This window comes from Vigna unguiculata, chromosome 8 (genome assembly GCF_004118075.2).
Source record: "Vigna unguiculata cultivar IT97K-499-35 chromosome 8, ASM411807v1, whole genome shotgun sequence".
NCBI classification, from domain to species: Eukaryota; Viridiplantae; Streptophyta; class Magnoliopsida; order Fabales; family Fabaceae; genus Vigna; species Vigna unguiculata.
This window is the reverse complement of record NC_040286.1, coordinates 7,694,027-7,715,710: the sequence shown is the minus strand read 5'-3', so window position 1 is coordinate 7,715,710 and position 21,684 is coordinate 7,694,027. Positions and strand designations below refer to the sequence as shown.

The following is a 21,684-nucleotide window of genomic DNA, read 5'->3' as shown; positions in this document are numbered from 1 at the left end:
GCTTTTAAGATAAAGTTACAGTTTGATTTTAATTTTCTAAGGATTTCTATATGAATGTGAACTCCAAAATGCTTACTCTTGTACAATAAAAAAGAGAAAATGAATTTTTTTTTCTTGAGAAGGCAGGAAAAAATATATGAAAATAAAATATATGTCCTCAAAGATGGAAAGATTTGGGAGAGAAAAACGCAGGAGACACTCTTTATTACCAATTGTCTGTGCTTGGGCTGTCATTTTTACTCGCAGTTCGTGGGCCAGCCATGATCGGTCCCATTTTTTTTACCCACGAAAGGCCCCCAACTCCAAAAGCCTCGCATGAGATGGAATGGGAGAGGGCTAGTGTGGTTAGTCCCCTTCTCTTCGTTCAAAACATTTTCTTATCTCCGCAAGATCTTCTCACTGAGTCCCTCAACACGAAACCCTTACATTTCTTATTCTTCGGTGCTGGAGCTTGACAGCAGCACACATACCGGTTCCCGAGGTGGTACAAGCGTGGCGGCAGCGATAGCGTCGAGAGAGGTTAGCGTTCATTTCAACTACGTGAGAATTAGATAGATCTATTATGTGATATATGCCTTCTATTTATCATTGAGTTTGTGCAAACATAATCATTGCCGAATCGCTTTCTGGTCCTCTTTCACCAAAGATTAAAATTGATTTTTGCTGTTTTTTTAAAATTATGGTGAAATGAAATTAATGGAGATCGAAATTTCGTGTAGTTAAGACCAACATGATTCATCACATCAGCATTGATTGACAGCTGTTGAACTCACAGAATAATTGAGACAAATTATTAATGGCATTGATTATTCTGCGTATCCAGCAGCTTCATTATGCTTTGGTAAAGTGTGTACCAACTTCTTATGCTCCAAAGCTTGGCCTATTCCTCTTGGGTGATTCCGACCATTTGGATTGTTTTGAGACTATAAAACTATAATTTGCAAATAGCTTTTAAGATAATAAAGTTACAATTTGATTTTAATTTTCTAAGGATTTCTATATGAATGTGAACTCCAAAATGCTTACTCTTGGACACAAATTTAAATCAAAAGATAAAATAAGTATGAAAATTTACATTTAAGACAAAGATGATTATTTAACAATCATAAAATGGATTTGGAACAGGATAAAGATGATTAGACAATTAAAAAGAATAGAAAAAAGTAAAAGATGAAGAAGGACTCATGTGATTTATGCAGTAACATCACTTGGAAGATGATTCAAGATATGTAAGTGATGATGATGCAATGTAAGACTCAAACTAAAATATTTATTTTTCCCTAACAATCCACCAGTAAAATAGTAATCTTTTTATCGAAATTTGGAACATGAACATTTGAACAGATGGTAAAATCTAAATGGTGATTTAAAATATAAAAATTAAAATATTAAAAAAGATACACAATTAAAGAATATTGTTTAAAAATAATAAATTACGAATTTTAAAAGTTAAAATAGTAAAGTAAAGTAAAAATAAAGAGACTAAAATCGCATGAGAAATTAAAAGAGGTTTGATTCTATCCTATGCCTCCATCTCTGATCAACCAACTGCTTCGCCCCTTGTGCTGTCACTGTGCCGCTGCATCACTGTTTTCCGGTCCGTTCAGAGGTTAAACTTCCGTTAACTTTCGATTGTTTCTTCTGTTGCATCACCGTATTCAACCTTCCATATATAAAATTGGGGATTGTTATGTGCCAATAGCTAGCTGTAAATATACGAACATATGAAGAGTGATTGTTTCCTATGAATCAATGTGTGTATTGGAAAATGGGTTTGGAAGGATCCTTATGGGAGAGTCTGCAGTAGAGAAAGGCACCCTTAATGCCCAATGATGTTGTTGTGTATGTAGTTTTATTGATGAGAACGTTTTATTTAAGCTTGAATTACTGGTCAATTATATATATATATATATATATATATATATATATATATATTTTTTTTTTTTTTTCTTTTTTTTCTTTTGACCTAGAATAATTCGTGATTGGTCATACATATGGAATTGGTAGGTTTTCCCATTCAGATATCGTATGTGGGATGTCAGTTCAGCTAAATTATTTTGGGGTCCAACATATCCTGACAGCTTCATGTAAGTTCCACCAATTAGTATGTTAATTGGATGCAAGCTAGGGCAGGTTAAGACAATGTATGATGAAGCTATCCTGACAAACTGGTATTTGATTGCTCACGGGGAAATTGGAATTGAAATCAATCAGATGGGCAAGAAATCTTGGAAGTTGTTTAGAGTGATAGGATTAACATTAGATATTAAATATAACTAAACTTGGGGCCAAGAGATGATGCAATTAAATTTTGTATTTGAAATTTTCTAGTGCTTTAGCTTTTGAAGTAGACAATCAAGGATAAGATTGATTGGAGGAAGCTTTTTGTTTCCCTCTCTGGTGTGGATGAAGAAACAAACTGTAAATTAAATCGTTTTCGTAAACTTATTTCCCTTTACATTTTCAATTTTTATGCCCCGTTGAGTTAGAAATTTGAAGTAGCTGCAAGCATTTTAAGTTGCGATCTTTGAATTTACGTATTTGTTCTATGTTTAAGATGTTGGATTCCTGTCCTAAGGCTTTCATGACTGTTATTTATTGTTATTCTAAATCCTTCATGTGGTGTGGTCTGTCTCTTTTCATTCATATCTCGCTTTTTTTATCCAGTTGTTCTGTTAAGATGTTTGGGTTCTCTTTGTTTTAAGCTGTGGATGATAGGATCACTATGAAATAGCAATAGTTTTGTAAAAAGTAGCACTGTGCAGAGCACTTACGTGAATTTATTGGAGAAATGAAATGAAATATTAATTTAGAATTAGAAGTTAATTTAATTAAGGACATTAGTGTCTTTCTCAAGGTTTCATCAACAACCTTAAGGTTACTTTAAGCTATATTGATTCTTTAGGAAGACCAATGGTAAGAAGCCAGATGGAAGAATTGGGATGTGTGCATATTATAATAAAAGCCTTTACATTCTTTTGTTGTGATTTGTTGTTACTGGTGCATCTTATTCCTATTGTATGTTGTGCTGAAGTTTGAGGAGTCATATAAGTGATTTAAAAGCATCAATTAGGAAGACCTAAAATATTCCTTTGGATGCATTTGTTAAAAACACCAATTCAACTGAGAAATGTTAGAATAGCCATGGAATAGAATCTGAGCAAGCTCACACAAGGTTTGATGGTTAAGACTTTTTCCTATTCAAGGAATGACCGAGTAACTGAAAGAAAAAAGGATATACAGAGAAAGGCCCTAGAAGGACCATGGAACCATATCCTTTTATCTGGTCATGAAGAAAAATAAATAGAGTCTAGGAGTCCCAAAAGGGTATCAAATTAAAAGAAATCCTTGTCATTTAAATTTTGAAATAAGTTAAAAATCCATGAAAACCAAAACAAATATTGGAGACTGAAAATTGTGAGCAGGAGAATTTTGAGATTATAGGTGATAAAGGCATGGAAAGGCACAATGTAAAGGGCAATTCCTTTTATTGAGTCGTTAAGCCTCCTTCAGTGTAAGCAAGTATTTAAAGGCAGCATGCATAGCCTTGAGGGAAAAATTTTCAATTACTATATTGAGAGTCTCAAAAACAGTTGTGGCATAATTCTTATTTGGATCTAAAACATACTTAAGATTATCTGGTGTCACCCCATGCCACACTCTGGCATTCTCTACTTTTTATGCTGCATATTAGTTTTGTAAACAATTTTATTAGTTGTAGTATATACATCAGCACTGCTAATTTTTATTTTGTGAATTTAGATTTCTTGAGTTGTGTAACTAAATAACTACTTAATTTGTTATAATTTAATCAAAGCAACAATTTGTTCATATTTTAACTGAAACTTTGATTTAACATATTTTAGTTGCTAATGAATAGAATCTAGATTACTATGCTATTTATTATTGTATAGTGTACTTCAAGTAGAGAAACTGATGGGGATGACATGGAGGTATTCCTGTGCCTGCAGATGATTGATTTCTTTAAATAATAAGTTTCATTGTTTTTATGAGATTAGCCTGTACTCATTATAGTTTCTTGTCTGCTTATTAAATGTAAATACGTTTTAATGATCACATGACAGTGGAACTGTATGGCCAACTTTTTTCTGATGATCTGATCTTGCCTCAACTGATTCATTCTGGTGTTTGGTATTTGTTACTACAAGCGCACCAGTCGTAATTGAACTGTTTCACAGATTTTGAAAATTTCCAATGTTATAATTTATCCCAGGTTGTGTCTCTGCCACATAGAAAACACCTTGAATTTTGCAGCATCATTTTGCAGAAGATTGAATGTCAAGGAACTTGTGACAAATGTTTCTGTGTATAGAAGCACCAGTGGTATAGCCTCATTATCCTATATTGGCTACTGTATGATGTCTTTCTAAAGTAGGCTAGACTAATGATTTTTTGACCCATTATTGCAGATGTGTCTGGAGAAGGTTTGAGTATGGTGTTCAGGCGTTGGGCTTCCAAAAAGACTGCTGGTTCTAGAAAGAATGGACGGGATTCAAAACCCAAGAACCTTGGAGTGAAGAAATTTGGTGGGGAGGTATTTGTTTTACACTTTTGAGTTCTAATTATTGCCATGCAGGTAGAGGAAGTGTGAACTGAATCTGGATGTTCTGAACATGGTTCATTGACTTCTTCATTCATGATGTAACTCTTCTCTTATTATGCAGAGGGTGATACCTGGAAATATCATTGTTCGACAACGTGGTACTCGTTTTCATCCAGGAAACTATGTGGGACTTGGGAAAGATCATACTCTGTTTGCATTGAAAGAGGGATTGGTGAAGTTTGAACGGAACAAGCTGACTGGTCGCAAATAGGTGCATGTTGAGCCTAAAGAAGGCCATGTTCTCCACCCTTTGTATGCAAATGCATCTGTTTCTGAAGTAAAGGTTGCTGTGTAAGTCTCACCAACTTCAGCCATGATAGAAATTTTTTATCTGCTCATAGAATTCAACTTACCTTCTTTAGCTTATGTGAACACCTAGATGTTGTCACTCTGCCCCAATTTTTTACCTTTAATTGAAAAATGGGTTTGTGGCTGGTACATACTCTTCTATTAGAATTATTTAAAAGAATGACTCTAGAAGGAAACATGGTTTAGTACTTAAACATGCTTCGGAGTTGCTTTTTTTTGTTGTTGTTTAACTATGTCCGATTATTAAGTACAATATTAGCTAGCATAGCAACATTTACTTTGGTTTCATAATGGTATAAGTAAGACTTTGAGGGCCAAAGTAATTTGTTAGCGCACCAAAGAAAGGTGTTTGCACGGTATTTAATGTAAGCATATGTTCTTGTAACTTTTTGCTGTTGTGGATGATATTACATAAGCTATATTAACAATAAAATATTTCTTATGAGGTGAGTAATGTATAATAATAAGATTCAATTGTTGAATTTAAACTATCCTATTTTTGTTAAATAGTGGGTTCTTTCATGAACAACAGTAAAATAGTCATTAATTTTTAACAGAAAATCACATCTACAAATTACAACTGGAGTTCAACAGTAAAATAACCTTTGAATTGAAAAAAATCTCAATACATCTTATGAAATTTTTATTCATCATCCATTTTTAAGGCATATCATCAATTAACTTCATCTATAACGGATTGTCTAGAGGGAAACAAAGAAATGTCAAGAAAAGAAAACTCAACACAAAAATCCAATTCTTGTCACTACCATGCAAGAAAGACAAAATTCTGAAGTTATAGTTTTAGAATATATGTCCCGTGTTAAGAATGATTATAAGAACGTGAAGGAGAAGGAAAACATTATTTTGACACTCATGTAGCAAGTAACATCCTGTTGACAACTGTGATATGACATCATCTGGTGTTATGTAAAAGGGCAAAAAAGTGAAAAATAAAAAGAGCAAAAAACATAAAAGGGCAAAATTGTTTACTGTGAATGAAAATTGGAAATCTGAAATGAACAAGGGGAAAGGGGAGGGAGCGTGAAAGATCTAACCGTGGTTGTTCTAAATGTCGTCGGTGGCATCGTTTTAGGTGTTTGGAGGAAAGCAGGAGAAGTCCAAAATGAAGTGAGAGTTGTTGAAGTGGTGTTTTAAGGCATGTGTTTGTGTGGTCGATGGTGAGCATCATTGCAATAGGTTGTCTCCTAGTGTCATTTGTAGGCTACCTTTGGAGTCACGGGTGGTGAGTGAATGTGAGTGTGTAAATCTGAATTTGGTGGAGGAAATATAGTTGTAGAACACTCCAAAACCGATTTGTTTGACATTGATAAACCTTATTGTGGCCTAATATTATGCAAAAATATTTCCTCGATGATACAAGATAGTGTAAAACCAAAGTAATCCAAGGAAAGACCAGAATTTTGAGTGAATGTGAGTGTATAAATCTGAATTTGGTGGAGGAAATATACAGTACTAACTTTACTAACAATGCAATGAAGATGATTAATGAAGTTATTACTAACCATGCAAATAACATAAAAAAATGCGTGTGAAACTATGAACAAAGTGTTCTTCATTTTGAATTAGACATTCTAATGAAAGGAATGATCATTTGAATGCTTAGAATGCATGAATAGATGATATGGAAGATATCTTAAGTTTTGGAATGAAATGACACGGTGCAAAAAAGTGAATTTAGAAAGTGTTTGATCAAATGCCTATATGAAACCCTAATCTATCACAGGTGTTTGTGAGAATGCTTAAATGAACTAAGGTATGATTTTTACAATGCGAATGCCATGAACGTGCTTCAATCTATTAGAGCAACTAGAAAATTTATTTAGAACTCAATAAAATGAACTAAAACACAAAATCATGGTGAAAACAAAAGAATTGAAAATTGGTGCAGAGGTGCTGATGTAGGTTCTTTTAGGTTTTGTGAAATATGATGTTTGATTTTGACGATGACGGACTCACAATTCAATGTCGGATTCGAGTTTTGATTAGAAGAAAATCTTCGTGAAGCCTCCAATCATCGATCTATCGTGGAAGATCAATGAGTCTCGCGACGGAAATTGATTCTTAGTGGAAGCGGCATGGTTCTCTCTCGATGGAAACGACGTTTCCTCCGTTCAACACCTTGCGACACTCAACGCTCACGCTCTCACTGTTTTGGGGCAACCCGACGAGGTAAAAACCTCATCTAAGGTTAGGGTTACTATGACAAAAAGGGGGAAAAACTCCACACTCTTATTCATCAAAACTGAAAATTATAGTTTGGTGGCCTGCCTTTTATAGGAAGAAGAAGGCAGGCATGATAAAGATAAACGGAACTGAAAACGGGAAAAGGAAAAACCTTAACGGCTAGGTAACCTTGTACAAACTTTGTACAAGGGTTTAAGAATTCTAGGAGGTGTGGGCATTCGTCATGGGAGGAGGAAGAGCCTGAACCAAATGGCTACCTAAAGGGTTTGATGGTGAAGAACCCTAACTTTTGCCATAGACCTGTTTCTGAAGAATATGGAAGCCCTTCCACCCTCATATACGCAAAATAGATCACATGCCTTCATCAAAATGTAATCGGATGTTTCCAATTAGAGCCAATAGATGATGGTTTGTTGATTTGGTGTTTGGAGAAGACTAATTAGGCTACTGGAAGAACCATTATGCAAGCCCAAAAGATGTTGCTCACTTATGATGCATAAGAGACGCTGATGCTGGCCAAATGGAGGCAAGGTATTTGGCCTGCTGGAGGACATTGGGTCTCCCAAACACGTGAAAATGATAATAAACTTTGAGGCTCATTGAATTGGGCCTACTCCCAATGGATAAATATTTGTTAAAGTGGCATACACATTAAAATGCCTAAACATTAGGTTGATAGCAAAATAAAGTCAATAATAATGGCCTAAAAGTACAAGGCCCAAAACATTTATTTAATTATTTAAAAAAATAATGAAAATGAGCTTAAACATTGGCCCAAGCTATAAGGACTTTGGGTGATTTCTATCATCCTCGTCCTCTTGAAGAGGATCTGTCCTTAGATCAAGAATGTTTCTCATAGCCTATAGCTTAGGACGCTTTGTTGCCTCCCGAATCAATTTTTTTTTTCAATAAGCATCAAAGAGGGTTAAAATCAACTTTAATTTCCCATGAGAAAAGCTTCTAAAAAGTTCCCTAGACGACCTTGTATTATGAAAAATATTTCCATTAAAGTCTAAGAGGTCCTTATAGTGATATCTACTAACTTAATTGTAATCTAGGTAACATTAACTCAAAGTGTTGCTAGGAAATATTGGAAGAGTTTAAAATATAGAAGAATAGAGGTGTAATTGAAAAATTTTCAAAAGAGAAATTTAAAATTGAAAAGGAAGGTCTAATATAAAGAAAAAAGTTTAAGGAAATCGAGACTCCCTTTATCATTCTTGTCTTTGTTCAGGGGTGAATTGGAGGTAGTGTTATTAGCCCTTCCTCCTTAAGTAAGATTTCCTCTCTTTCTCTTCTCTCATTATCTTCTTTTTCTCTTCCAACTCTTTTCTTTTCTCTTCACAAGCTCTTCTTCTCTCCTCAATCTCCTTTTCTTTTTTGTATTTCTTCTCCTTTTCTGTCTCATCTTGTTCTCTTTGTTTGTCCTCTCTTTCAGCTAATTTATTAATTTCCTTTTCATTTGCTCTTAATTTTTCTACCCACACTTGTTCTCTTTCTCAATCCTCTTTCTCCCTCAAGAGCATTTTCTCAATCAAGAGCCCTTCAAGTTTTTCTTTAAACTCATACCCTTTTAGAAAGTTCATTTTTATGTTTAATGGATGATTTTCCTATGTAATGAATTTTCTAATCTCACACATTTGCTCTTGGGATATTCTAAATGAAGCAAGAACAAAATTATGTCTCATGCATGTTTTTAAACCACTACAATCCTCAATTGGGGGTTTTCTTGCTCTCTCCACTATATATTGCTAATCTTCCCACCACTCTCTAACATGTCCTACTAACCTAGAAATGCACAAACTAAAAATGTAATATTTACTACTTCTAGAAAAGAAAGGATGCAACTCTTCAATTTTCCTCTCCCAAGCCAAATATGATAATGCACTTATGTCCTCACCAAAGAAAGGAATGTCACTCTCCAATCTATGATGCATCTCATTCTCCAAATGGCTACCTAAATGAAAACTACTATAAAAAATCATATTTCTTTTTCAAGGAATTTGCTCAAAACAATTTTCGAAAGATTTTGGGGTGAAATTTCTAAAAAGAAATGAAAGTGAAAGCTTTCTATAGATATTCCAGCAAAGGGTGATGAGTCACTTGGATAGGCTCAGGAACTAGGCCTTTCCTAGCTAGATTCCATTGTCCACTTTCACAAAGACTTCTCAATAAAAATTTCAAAACGAAGCTTGAGTGTGTGAAAATTGTTTTCATTGTGAGTTAAAGTCCTAATGACCCAACAAAGGTCAACTAGGTGAAAATCTTCGTAAGGCCTCCAATCATCGATCTATCGGTGAAAATCGATGATTCTCTCGGCGAAAGACTCTATTCTCAATGGAAGCGACGTTGTTCTCTCTTGGTGGAAACGAGGTTTCCTCCATTTAACACCTCATGACCCTCAACGCTCAAGCTCTCACCGTTTCAAGATAACCTGACGATGTAAAAACCTCATATATGGTTAGGGTTGAGCTATGACGAGGGGAAACTCCACGCTCTCATTCATCAAAAGCTAAAAATTACAATTTGGTGGGCTCCCTTTTATAAGAAGTCAACCATGACAAAGATAAACGAAAGTGAAAACAGGAAAAAGTAAAACCCTAACGACTAGGTAACCTTGTACAAGGGTTTAAGGATTCTAGAAGGTGTGGACATTGCTCGTAAAAGGGTGAAAAGCCTGAACCAAATGGCTACCTAAAGGGTTTAAGAGGTGAAGAACCCTTACTGTTGCCATAGACCCATTTCTGGAGAATGAGGAAGCCCTTCCATCCTCACATACGCAAAATAGATCACATGCCTTCATCAAAACATAATTGGGTTATTTCCAATTAAAGCCAACAAATGATGGTTTGTTGATTTGGTGTTTGGGGATGCACGTGTGACACTGAAGCTTTTTGGAGAAGACTAATTGGGCTGTTGGAAGAACCATGATGCAGGCACAAAAGATGTTGCTTGCTTATTATGCATAAGAGACATTGTTGCTGGCAAAATGGAGGCAAGATATTTGGCCTATTGGAGGACATTGGGTCTTGGCCCAAATAGGTGATATTGATAATGAAATTTGAGGCTGATTGAATTGGGCAGTAGGCCCAATGGATGAATAATTGTTAAAGTGGCCCACAAATGGTCCATGAAGGAGAGCTTGACATGTGTTAGTCTCACCCTCATGAAAAACGCATCACTCATGTGTTGCCATGTGAAAAGGTGCTATATGAAACGTCTCTCCACTAGGACAATGACACATAGCCACTACCTTTATAAGAGAACTCTCCATTAAGGGTTTACCATGTGGCATGTGGGACGACTTTCGCTAAGCTATGCTTTATTAACTTAATTAATCACCCTAAGAGTTGCTTAAACTAGTGCACATGATGCTCCATACTTAAGCAAGATTATTTTAAACCCTACACTACTTGACCCTTCATACAAGGCTTAAAAAGAAACCTACACTACTTGACCCTTAATATAAGGTCTAAATATTCCTAATTATTAAAGATACTCCATTATGGCCCAAAAGAAGAGAGCTTTGCATCACCTTGGATAGATGCCTCTAGCACTTCTTAAAAGTGCTTGGCCATGGCTAGAGGTTTGCCATCAAGAAAACACGTCACTCTTAGGTGAAGACTAAAAGGCCAACTTTTTCTTAGAGATGAGTGATGAATGTTGTCACTTGATTGCTCAAGATAAGGCCAAAGATAGAACTCCACTCCTTGGAGGAGAGCTCACAGTAATATGGTTGAAACAATATATTATTTTACTTAAGTTGATCAACTAATGCACATGTCTTAGAGAACCCCTTAAATAGAGAGTTTAGGAACCTCTATGCAAAAAGAAAAAGTACAAAAAGGGTGCTATAGCAATTACAAAACCCTAATTCTAGAAGCTAGAAGGTAGGCTAACATAAATCAATAAATGGAATGAAATGAGCACTCCAAAGATGATTCTCAGCCAAGAGAAGGGAGGCGCAAGGACCACATGTACCACCATGGTACAAGTTACTTTATGTTTTATGCCTTTTCTCTCTCATCACATTTCCATGTGGTCCAATGATGCTTTGCCATGTGGGAACACTTTAATTTGTCTCCATTTGTGGCCATCTTACCCTAATCTGTCTCCATTTGTGGCCATCTCATCACATGACAAATAATTCAACATGTTGACTTGAGCCAAGTCAAATCTAGTCAACCTTAGTTAAGGTCAACAAGTCAACTAAGGTTGATCTAACTAAGCCAAGTTTAGGGAAATCAACATAATGAAATACTAAATAAAGACAAGGAAGAAGGATAAAAGTCTCTCCTCTAGTCATGCTTCTTTTGATCCTTCTTAGGAGAGCTTTCATTGCTTCTTGTGTTGTCAAGCCTTCATAAGGTGCTATGAAATAACTTTTATTAGGGGTGTCAAAACGGGCCAGCCCGGCCCGTTTTGGCCCGGCCCGTTTTTGGCCCGTATTAAACGGGCCGGGCCGGGCTGGCCCGAGATGGTAAAATGGGTTGCGTTTCTGAGCCCGGCCCGCAGGCTGGCGGGCTGACGGGCTGGCGGGCCGGCGCGCCAGTTTTTTCTCATCTGTATAATTTGTGGCCCAATTAGATTTTAATTTTTTTCATTTCAAATTTAGTTGACTGAATAATGTCCCAATTTTATATTACCAAAAGAAATTCTCCTGCAATTAAGAATACAACAACAATGATCTATTAAACAAGAAAATTATCACAACACAAACAGCCCTGCAATGGAACCAGAACGCTACGAAGTTGAAATGGAACCAGAACGCTGTGGGTGGAGGAGAAGTGAGTGCAGAGAAGAGTCGAGAAGAAGAGACGCAATCGCAGAGTGTGTGAGGTGTCTGGGCGCAGAGTGTGTGTGAGGGAGGGATACTGAAAAAATGTGCACGGCTGTTTTTTTTATTAAATGATACGGCCCGCGGGCCGGCCCGTTTTGGCCCGCGGGTTGGCCCGGGTTGACGGGCTGAATTTCTGGACCCGGCCCATGTATTTACTGACGGGCTAGCGGGCCGGCCCGTCGGGCCCGGCCCATTTTGCCATCCCTAACTTTTATGAATGTGCAAAACATGATTGATTTAAACTATGGAATGAATCAAAACAGGAATTGGTTATGCAAATCAGTTCGAATAAAACATAAATAGAACATGGAAACTTAAACGAAATCAAACAAATACATAGAATGTAAAAATAAAAAAATGAAGCAGCATCCTTAAACTAACAAAATTAACGAATGTAACGAGAATAACTACCAAATCGTAAATTTGTGATTTCTAAGTCTAAATCGAAAATCAACCGTTCAAATATGTTAAATGAAGTGAAAGAAACTTGTAGGAAGTACAAATACTGAATTCAAACACTCAACACGCAAATTGAAATTGAAAATAAAAATAAACAAATTGAAATCAAAAATCAAAATAAATGATCAACAAAAAGTGACAAAAACCAGAATCTCAATGATTGAATTAATTATATCAGAACACTTGATCGAGGCATACTGTGCAATCACTATGTCGAGGAGATGGACGCTTTGTGCTAAGAGAACTCGAAGCTTAGAAGGAAGCTCGAGACTGAAGTAGTCAATGTTAAAAGGAAAGATAAAGTCCAAACGATCTTAAAGCGTCGCTGTATACCGGCACACCCCGCGAAAGTAAAGAAGTAAGCAAGTACAATCCCACCCCTCAGACAATGGCCACAACCACTAATATAGCAACTAGACCAAAGCGCTAAGACACTTCATAGATGGCATCACAGAGACTCCGCTTCCTAAATAGTGGGGAGCCTTCAGTATGTACCGATATGATGGAAGCACTGATCCTAATTAACACATCTCTATCTATGTCACCCAAGTGAGCCTCTACTCGACCAATGACAGTCATGTGCAAGGCCTTCCCTACAACCCTTAAAGGCCCCCTATTAGACAAAAGAAAGGCGAAACATTGAAAGCCTTCATTGAGAGATTTAGCAAGGTAGCACTGAAGATAAAAAATTTAAACCCTGAAGTTATCCTGCAGTACATGATGGTGGCATTAAAAGTAGGCCCCTTCACTAAGAACCTCAGCATAAAACCCTTGACCAGCATGTACGAGTTGAGATAGGAAGTCGCTAAATTCAAAGGTGTGGACCCAGAGCAGGATGATCCCATGATGATCACAATCGAAATCGAGAACTATGTTGTCAAAAAAGTTCTTATTGACCAAGGAAATTCAATAGACATCCTCTACTAGAAGACATATAAGAAGTTGTAGTTTTCAGAAGAAGCGATGGTGCAATATGACGAGCCAATATACGGTGTCTCAAGGGAAATGGTGTGTACAAGGTGATACATAGATTTACATATCGCCTTTGGTGAAGGTAGTTTGACCAAGATGATACATATCAGGTACCTGGTCATCGAAGAACATACTTCATACAAAATCTTGCTAGAAAGACCCTCACTACACACATTAGGGGTCTTGGTATCTACCCCTCATCGTAATGAAGTTTTCGTTAGCATTAGAAGATATTGTGATGATTCACATTGATTAAAAGGTAGATAGTCAGTGCAACATATATAACTTATAGCTTCCGTCACAACCAATAACATTGAACGTGTGCATAACGGCAATATTACCATGGTAGGTGAAGATCTAGATCCCATAATAAGGAACGACGTCCGACTAGCATCGGTTGGAGACACCAAGAAATTCCCTCTACAAGAAGGAATAAACTTGAATGTGGATCCACAATGAATGAAGAAGGAGAAACGACCATAGGCCTAATGCTCATGCAGAACGTCGATTTGTTTGCATGGACAATAGTTGATCTTCCAAGAGCCGACCCAAGAATGGTCTCACATAAGTTGTCCATATTCCATGACCAAACCAAGACGCAAATTGCAACTACTTCATCATGCAACAACAAACCCTAGGGGAGAGAGAGAAAGGGTTGCCACGTGGAAGGCTTTAATTGGAAAATCAAAGGGTCAACTAACTAAAGTCTGGTAAAACAGTCAAAGTTTGGCCAAAAAGAGTGCTAAAATGAAATTATTCATCTTTTGTTATTTCTCTGCAAATTTAGATCGCAAGATTGTAGGGGCTGAATTGGAATTTTGGTTAAGTTTAGTTGTTGATAATTATTTAGATATTTTTAGATAATTCATATCAACTGAAAATATCTTCTAGATATTTTTGAAATTGATAAAATCTATTAATGATTTGAAAGATATTATATCGACAAATAAAAGATTTCAGCAACAAAAAAGATAATATTCAAGTCCATTCAAGGACTATATAAAGAGACCAAGGGGAGGCAGAAAGGGAAGTTCGGAACTTTGGAATTTAGAAACCCCTAGAGGGGCCTAATTTCGTTTTCTCTCTCCACTCACTTCTTCTATTTTTATGTTACTTTTGCAATCCATGGAATGATAAACTTCTTAGGTTGGTTTTATTATAATTTCATTGTGGATTCTGATGTTAGAATGAAATAATTTCTTTGTTCTTTTTATTATTTTTGTGGTTTTCATTTATCTATTTCTTTTGTCTTTGAATCATGTAAAAAGTAATGATTTTGACATGCTAGCTAATTAGCGAAGTGTTTAAATTATATGCAGGCCAATCACATGAGTTGAAGGGTTTTTAAATTTAATTGGGATTTTGTTTTGATTTTGTTTAAAAACTTTCATGTGATTAAATGGGTTTTTACCAATAATTGAGACTTTACTTTGATTAAAAGTATTTACTCTAACTAAAATTAGTCGAGACTTTACTTTGATTAATTAAGCTTTTTATTTAGTGAAGAGACAAAATAATAGACATGATTAGGATAGTAAAATTGGATTGAAATTATACTTTGGTTGAATTTACTGTGGATAATCTAAAAGTTCTTACTTGTAATGGAGATTGTACTTTGGTTAAAAGTGAGAACTCCAACAAATTAATTAAGACTTTAAATTTATTAATTTGAAAATATAGAATAATAATTAATTGAGCAATAATCTTTAGATAACTGATGATGAATCTATTTTGAAAAAGTAGTGGAATCAATCTATTTTCTTTATCATTGTTTTTATATTTTTTTACATTTCACCAATTTTATTTCTCTTATTACTCTTATTATTTCACTAACCCTTTTTTATAGTTTTATAAGAACTAATTTGTTAAGAATCAATTCCGTATTCGTTGAGAGACGACTTATGGTTGATTTTACAAATTCAAATTGATTATAAGTTACTGTTTTATTAACTAAATCTTTGTAGATATGATTTTGTTGTGCTATAATTGAACTAGTGTACTTATTGGATAAAAATGTATCCCTTATTGGGAGGTCAAGAACCCTCTACACCAACCAATGTTCTGAATAATCACAACAAATAACTCATCCATCCTAGACTTCTCAACCAACCTAGCCACCACCACAACCATGTAGACCAACATATGACAAGCCCAACAACAATAAAACATTGCAAAATTGGAGGCCACATGTATGGAATGCACTATTGTGTTTACTTTACCATGTTTTGGAATGACAATTCAAATGTATTTTAAAGAACAAATCATTACATAATAATATGCTCTACTCACTCAATACATTCACAACTCACGAAAGTTTGAACAACACAGATACACTATAATTACATTAATCACACCAATAAAAGTAACCAATCATACCAATAATTGGACTCACTTTTCTAAAAACTTCGAGAGCTTTCTCTATATTTATAATCTTCTTTCTTTGTCTCACAATATTTGCATCACATTTATCACTAACATCTTCAAAACACCATTTGAAGTAATTGCAACCCATCCTATTTGGATTGTAACTCTATTGTTGAAAAAGCCATAACATAATATTTATTATTACCAAATGATTACAAAAACAAAATATAATCAACCAAAATTTCATAAATTTGATACAATCCCAAAATTATTTTCCATCATTCTTGAAAACGGCTACATTTCCATAGTTGCAAGATTACTCCATGAGCCTTATTACCACCACCACTCTCATGAGAAGTGTAAGACCCATGAAAATTAATTAATTAAATATTTAATGTTCCTGCAGAAGGACAAATAAGATAAGTTAGGCACGAGTGTCACCTTACCATGTAGTCCGCTATCTCTTCAGTTGGCCTCTTCCCATTCGATACATGTCGGCTTGAACCCAGGAGGGGTTACCTGCAGAAGAATCTCCGAAGCTCAAGTGAGTCAAAACTCTCAGAAAGTCAAATTAGTGATTAATGAATGCGTACCTTTAAATGATGGGGTCCACGCGTATTTATAGAACATTAAATGACGTTTGACCATCGCATGGGCTGGGTTTTGACTTGGGCCCCAACTTGGGCCATGAGTGGGCCAGGGCCCCGAAACAGGCCCTAGAGGTCTATTGAAGGCAGGACATTGATGTTAGTTAACGTTCTAGGCAAGTAGTCGGTCTCGACCGGCTACCTGCCTAGATGGCTTGTGTTGGTGGTGTCCGGGTACTAGATACTAGGTGGTTTTGACGTGTATACTATTTACTTGGTTGAGTTTGGCTAGGTACGGTACATTTAATTAATTAATAAATGCGATTAGAAAGCGCATTTATGGCATTAACTATTGTTTAATGTGATGTGGAAAAGTACTAGCTCAAGTAGTTGAGAGTACTTTGATTGTGTGAGAGGACTTGGGTTCGAGTCCTATGTATGCCAATTATGTGTAGTTGTTTTATTATTGATTTTAAAGATATGTATGAGTATGTGATTGGTATTGTAAACTTATGTGGATTTGTGTGTATCACCAATGTGATTTGGTATAGTGGTTGTGCTTTGGCCTTAGGAGTGGAAGGTCATGGGTTCAAACCTTGGTGGGCAAAGAATAAGCTTTATTTTTGCTAACTAATAGTTGTGGTATGAATGTGAAGGGGTAAAGAAAAGCCTAGCAGAATGGGACAGCCAAGGGGTTGGAAAATTACCAAATGATTAACATTGAAGAGGAATTAAAACCCACAAAGCCCAAAACTCGTTTTATTTTTAAAAACCCTCTTAAAGGCACCTATAAAAGCCAAAACTTAGGAAAAGGGAAGGGTTTTGGCATCTGTGGTGAACTATTATAGAGAGAGTACGAAATTTAGGCTGAGAGAGGAGGTTTGGGTGCGTAAAGGGGCTGAACTGAGAGGAAGTCTGTGGCACATCATTGGCAAACCAAGGAAAACCAATCTTCTTCCCAATTTCAATCAAATTTTCAGGTTAGGGGATCTTATCCTAATTTTTGTGCTGTTAGTTTAGGTGTATGCATTGGGTAAATTTGTATGTCATGGAAATTGTGTGGTATGTGATGGGATTCAGAATCTGATTGGTTGAGATTGTGTGCAAAGCCTCGCTATGCGTTTTGGTGATTAGAGGGAGAGTTTTGGTATGGAATGGGTAGATATGATTTAATCTCGAGTTGGTTAATATGAATGGATGATATAGGACCTGTTCTGATGATTATGCCCATTATTTGTGCTTGGTAATGTGTTAATTATGTGTTGGTATTGTTAGTGGTGCGAATTGGGCAAAGTGGAGTGATTCGAGTGCGTGAACAGACTCGAGAACCTGCAAGTCTCGCCCAAGCGGGTCCTCCTCACCTAGGTGAGAGTTGTAGAGTCTCACATTGGGTCCTGGTTCGTGGTTCTCGCCTAGGCGACCAGGAAAAAGGTTGAGCGACAAGGTATCTCGCTCAGGCGAGAGGCACTCGCCTCAGTGAGGTCGCGAGGAGAACTTGGAAGTTTTGAGCGCGATATCCCCCCCAGGCGAGATGTTTTGAGTTTTAAGCGACTGACACTCTCGCCTAGGTGAGAGTGGCTTGCCCAAGCAAGTTCTTGAAGTGTGTTCTTGTGTGTTTTGTTGAAGACTCGTTTAGGCGAGGTGTTAGAGAGGTTTTGGGCGAATGTGTGGCTCGCCCAGGTGGGAAGATCTCGCCTAAGCGAGATGACTAGTTGATGCTACTGTTTTAGCGAGTGTCCCTGGTTTAAGCGAGTTTATGTGATTTTGACATGTTGTAATTGCTTGTGGGTGTGATTTGGTTACTTTATCCTAAGTATAGGAATTTTATGCATGTGGTGTGGCATTTGGGCTTGAAGGACTAAGTCCAATAGGGGTCTGGGATGTGCTCGGTGGTTGGACACATGATGGGCAAGGAACTGGTTGAGTTCCCGTCGGCTACTATTGGGTGAGGAGTCCTTAGTATGGTGATTGCATGTGTCAGGCGCACGATGGGAAAGGAACTGTGATGTTCCTGTCGGTTACTATTGGGCGAGGAGTCCATAGTATGGTGATTGCATGCGTGCCAGGGTCCAAGTATGAGACTTGGATGTTTTACTACAGACGAGGAGTCTGTAGGGCAGGACTATGAGCGGGATAGGCTCATATGGTTGGACCACGAATGAGTTAGTTTCGTGGGAGCACAGGGAAGTCCCAAGACCTAGTTCATGCATATGACTCATGAAGGACTATGAGGTCATGGTTGGGTGATGTGGAAATTATGAGTTTTGTACTTATGTTGTTTTGGGTTGGGAAACATGTTTATTTCATATATTTGTTTATACTTTATTGTGCATAGCTCACCCTATCTGTGTGTGTGTGGCGATGATCGGATATCTTGTTATCCGGGAGCAGATGATGTCACAGGTGGGCCAGGAGATGCATAGACTCGGAGCGGGGGCTAGCTTGGGATTTTTGTATATATTTTAGTTGTGAGATAATTATATAATCATTTCAGGAGCCATTGAGTTTTATTCGAGTTTTATGAGTATTGACTCCTGGTTTATGATAGTGATATTAAAGTTTTAAATTTCCCGTGTTTTTTTGGGAAATGGTTTTATTAAATGCGTTCTTTATTTTATCTTGGATTTTATTTATGAAATTTTCGTAATATTCCTTAGGATGTTACAATTGGTATCTGAGCAAATGTTTTGAAATTTTTAAAAAAAAAATTTGGGGCTTTTGGGAAGTGAGCTTACCGTTTGATTGTGTGTGTGATTTAGTTGTATGTAAGTAAGATATTAGTGGTTTTATTTAACTAAGTGAAGTGGTTTTAACAATTGTAATGTGGCGTATCCAGGCTATGGCTGCTAACAGAAGGAGGAGGAATAGTGGTGCTGATGACATTGCGGAGGCCATTCATCGGATGGTGGATGCGATGCAAACACCGGTGGCAGCGTAGCCTAGGACTGCTATTGCACCAATTAGGTGCCTACTATGGAGGACTTCCTACGCCACAAGCCAGCGGAGTTCACTGGCAAAGCATCTACTAATGAAGCGGAGGCCTGGCTTCGCAAGTGTGAGAAGATATTCACAATGATGAACTGCGCGGATGAGCAGAAATTACTGTTTGCCACCTACCTTCTGAATGATGATGCTGAGTACTGGTGGGTGGGGATGCAACAACAGATGCGGACCTGAGAGGAACAGGTCGATTGGACCAACTTCAAGATGCGTTTCCTGGAGAAATACTTTCCTGGCATCGCTAAACAAGACAAGGAAGCTGAGTTCCTTGCACTGCAGCAGGGAGATATAACGGTGCAAGAATATGTGAACAAGTTTGAGCACCTGGCGAGGTATTACTCGCAAGCCATTACTGAAGAATGGAGATGTTTAAAGTTTGAGCGAGGACTCAGACATGAGCTGAAGAGGGTGGTAACACCGTTGCGAGAGAGAAGATTCCCAATCTTGGTGGAACAGGCCAAGAGTGCTGAGCACCTGGAGAAGGGCCTTGGCCCAGTTATGAGTAGACACCAGAGGAATGTCGTAGACGCGCGACAAATGAAGAAGCCGTATAGCCGGCCACAGACGTCTCAGGGTCCTACTTGTTACCAGTATGGAGGACCCCATTTGAAAAGAAATTGTCCACAACTGACCAGCGGGGTAGGAGGATCCAGTGATCGTCACAAGTGCTTCATATGCGACAAACTAGGTCATTTTGCGAACAATTGCCCTGAGAAGAAGAGCCTTGGTGCGAAGAAACCAAAAGTAGCGTCGCCAGCAGAACGAGCTCGGGCCGTTGGGAGAGTTTTTGCCATGACATCTACTGAGGCGACTCAGTCAGGTAACTTGATATTGCAACCTTGTTTACTTATGGGGCATGATGTCTTAGTTTTATTTTATTCTGGCGCATCCATTCCTTTATCTCTAATGCTTGTGTGGGACGATTGAGTCTGGTGACACGTGACTTGGGGTGTGAGTTGCTTGTTTCAACTCCTTCCTTGGGCCAGGTAGCTACCAGTTCAGTCTGTGTTGGGTGTTCAATGGTGGTGGCAGGTCACAGATACAAGGTGAACTTGGTGTGCTTGCCCTTGGAGGGAATGGATGTGATATTGGGAATGGACTGGTTGTCTAACAATCACATCATAATTGATTGTGGACGGCGCAATTTGGTATTCCCAGAACATGAAGGGTTGGAATTGATATCATCTCAGGAAGCTGCGAAAGCGTTACAAGACGGGGCTGTGTGTTTTATGGTGGTGGCCAAGCTAGAGAAGAAAAGTGCGGCGGAGGTGATCCAATCTATACCAGTGGCTAATGAATATGTACATGTGTTTCCAGATGAAGTGCCAGGGTTGCCGCCGAGTCGAGAAATTGACTTCACCATTGACCTCATTCCTGGTGCAGGTCCAGTGTATATGGCTCCATACAGAATGGCACCGGCTGAGCTTGTAGAACACAAGAAGCAAATTGAAGAGTTACTGGAGAAGCAATTCATTCGACCAAGCGCGTCGCCTTGGGGAGCTCCAATCTTGTTAGTGAAGAAGAAGGATGGGAGCTCGCGACTATGTGTGGATTATAGGCAGCTAAATAAGATGACTATTAAAAACAAATATCCATTGCCAAGGATCGACGACTTGCTAGATCAGTTGAAGGGAGTAGGGGTGTTCTCTAAAATCGAATTGAGGTCGGGATACCACCAAATTCTAGTGCGGCTGGAGGATGTGCAAAAGACAACATTCAGGTCAAGATACGACCACTATGAATATGTGGTGATGCCATTTGGAGTGACGAATGCACCAGCAGTATTCATGGATTACATGAATAGAATTTTCCGACCTTGGTTGGATAAGTTTGTTGTTGTCTTTATTGATGACATTCTTATTTACTCGAGGACACGAGAGGAACATGCCGATCACTTGAAGGTAGTGTTGAAGATACTCGGAGACCACCAGTTGTATGGGAAGCTGTCCAAGTGTGAGTTTTGGCTAAAGGAGGTACACTTTCTTGGACATGTCATCTCAGCTAAGGGTATTGTAGTAGACCTGGCTAAGATTGAGATGGTACTTAACTAGGAAAGGCCTAAGACAGTGACGGAGGTGCGAAGTTTCTTGGGCCTAGCAGGTTACTACAAGAGGTTTGTGGAGGGGATCTCAAAGAAGGTGAACCCATTGACACAACTGACAAGAAAAGACCAGTCTTTCTCTTGGACCGAGCAGTGTAAAGAGTGCTTTGAGGAAATGAAGAAGTGTTTGACTACCGCTCCAGTGCTAGTGATTCCAGATACCGAGAAGGTGTTTGAGGTGTACTGTGATGCATCATATCAAGGTCTGGGGTGTGTACTGATG

At 37.7% G+C, this 21,684-nt stretch overlaps 1 pseudogene; it reads left to right on the top strand.

Annotated features, from left to right (window-relative positions):
- Positions 1-4,078: 4,078 nt before the first annotated feature.
- LOC114194791 lies at positions 4,079-4,919 on the top strand (annotated as a pseudogene).
- The last annotated feature ends 16,765 nt before the right edge of the window (positions 4,920-21,684 follow it).